This window comes from Ambystoma mexicanum, chromosome 5p (genome assembly GCF_040938575.1).
Source record: "Ambystoma mexicanum isolate Mex_15411 chromosome 5p, UKY_AmexF1_1, whole genome shotgun sequence".
NCBI lineage: Eukaryota > Metazoa > Chordata > Amphibia > Caudata > Ambystomatidae > Ambystoma > Ambystoma mexicanum.
This window is the reverse complement of record NC_090930.1, coordinates 554404201-554406752: the sequence shown is the minus strand read 5'-3', so window position 1 is coordinate 554406752 and position 2552 is coordinate 554404201.

The window sequence follows — 2552 nt, the reverse complement described above, 5'->3', positions numbered from 1 at the left end:
ATGCACAAGCTCGCCGCTGCAGGTGAAGGATATCCGCGCTGCTTTTATATGCCTCTCTGCTGACCACTAAAGGCTGGAGGATCAAAGGAGGGAAGCCCGGCCTGCTGGTGGCAGGCTGTAAAGGCTGCCGCTCGTCTATTACACGGGCTTCCATGTGAAAAAGTGCTTAAAGGGCGTTTAGCTTTAGGCTTCAGAAAGCTCCCCATCTAGTTAAAGTTGTTTCATGTAAATGGTTCCCGCATACCGTTTGACCTTGCGGACCGCGCAGACTCGCCATTATGAAACATATTTGGCGCTCACTCACGCACTTGAGATTGTCAGGTCGATTGCATGGCACATTTCAGAGATGTTTCATGTCAATCGGCACGCAGGAAAACTGCGTGTGGTCGGATCATATCATCTGCTCTTGCTTGTGCAAGCATTGTTATGCCAAGGTGCATTTAAAGTGTTCTGGCGGGACTATATTATGCAGATCATTTTTAATGTGCACGATTTCCCCCCGGAATCTCGTGATGGCGCAAGGGATGTAAATGTGTCCGGGATATGCTTACTGTTTCAACCGCAAAATTCACCATGTGCCATATTACAGAATTGTCTGACCACAAAAGTGATGGGTGGAAGGTTTCGAATGAATCTAAACCACTGGCAATTGCTCTGGGCAACCTTCCACACCACCGTTTTTTAGCCCGTCTAAAGTCAGCAGCTGCCGCCACCGAAGGTAGCAGCCCAGCCCGAACTGCTAGGCCAGGTCCCCTCTGCACAGAAAACCAAGCAACCCCAGACATGTTTCGGCCTTGTTGGACCTCCTCAGTGAGGTACAGCCCGGTTCCCTGTGGCGCAGCGAGCAAGGGACCCACGTCTGGGCATACCCTTTCTCACAAGGAGAAACAAACTGACCACAACAGTGATGGGTGGAAGGTTTCGAATGAATCTAAACCACTGGCAATTGCTCTGGGCAACCTTCCACACCACCGTTTTTTAGCCCGTCTGCGCCATTGCAAAAGGGGAACAGCCATGTGCAAATCAGTCAGCAGCTGCCGCCACCGAAGGTAGCAGCCCAGCCCGAACTGCTAGGCCAGGTCCCCTCTGCACAGAAAACCAAGCAACCCCAGGCATGTTTCGGCCTTGTTGGACCTCCTCAGTGAGGTGCAGCCTGGTTCCCTGTGGCGGAGCGAGCAAGGGACCCACGTCTGGGCATACCCTTTCTCACAAGGAGAAACAAACTGACCACAAAAGTGATGGGTGGAAGGTTTCGAATGAATCTAAACCACTGGCAATTGCTCTGGGCAACCTTCCACACCACCGTTTTTTAGCCCGTCTGCGCCATTGCAAAAGGGGACCAGCCATGTGCAAATCAGTCAGCAGCTGCCGCCACCGAAGGTAGCAGCCCAGCCCAAACTGCTAGGCCAGGTCCCCTCTGCACAGAAAACCAAGCAACCCCAGACATGTTTCGGCCTTGTTGGATTTCCTCAGTGAGGTGTAGCCTGGTTCCCTGTGGCGCAGCGAGCAAGGGACCCACGTCTGGGCATACCCTTTCTCACAAGGAGAAACAAACTGACCACAAAAGTGATGGGTTGAAGGTTTCGAATGAATCTAAACCACTGGCAATTGCTCTGGGCAACCTTCCACACCACCGTTTTTAGCCCGTCTGCGCCATTGCAAAAGGGGACCAGCCATGTGCAAATCAGTCAGCAGCTGCCGCCACCGAAGGTAGCAGCCCAGCCCGAACTGCTAGGCCAGGTCCCCTCTGCACAGAAAACCAAGCAACCCCAGACATGTTTCGGCCTTGTTGGACCTCCTCAGTGAGGTACAGCCCGGTTCCCTGTGGCGCAGCGAGCAAGGGACCCACGTCTGGGCATACCCTTTCTCACAAGGAGAAACAAACTGACCACAACAGTGATGGGTGGAAGGTTTCGAATGAATCTAAACCACTGGCAATTGCTCTGGGCAACCTTCCACACCACCGTTTTTTAGCCCGTCTGCGCCATTGCAAAAGGGGACCAGCCATGTGCAAATCAGTCAGCAGCTGCCGCCACCGAAGGTAGCAGCCCAGCCCGAACTGCTAGGCCAGGTCCCCTCTGCACAGAAAACCAAGCAACCCCAGACATGTTTCGGCCTTGTTGGACCTCCTCAGTGAGGTGCAGCCTGGTTCCCTGTGGCGCAGCGAGCAAGGGACCCACGTCTGGGCATACCCTTTCTCACAAGGAGAAACAAACTGACCACAAAAGTGATGGGTGGAAGGTTTCGAATGAATCTAAACCACTGGCAATTGCTCTAGGCCAACCTTCCACAACACCACAAACGTTTTGGAAAGTGTTGCTTAGTCAGAAAGCTGCTGCTTTCGCAATTAGCAAAGGGCCATGCTAGAATGTCACCCTATGGGGGTGGGGAAATGGGCGAGGCAACCGCTGAAATCGCAAGCAGGTGTTGTAAAAACCATATTCAGCACTATTTTCCCAACAACCAAGACATTATCAGGAAGGTGTTATCAAGCACCTGGCAGCAGTCACTGAACCTGCAGGACATAGAAGAACCACCATAAAATGCATTGT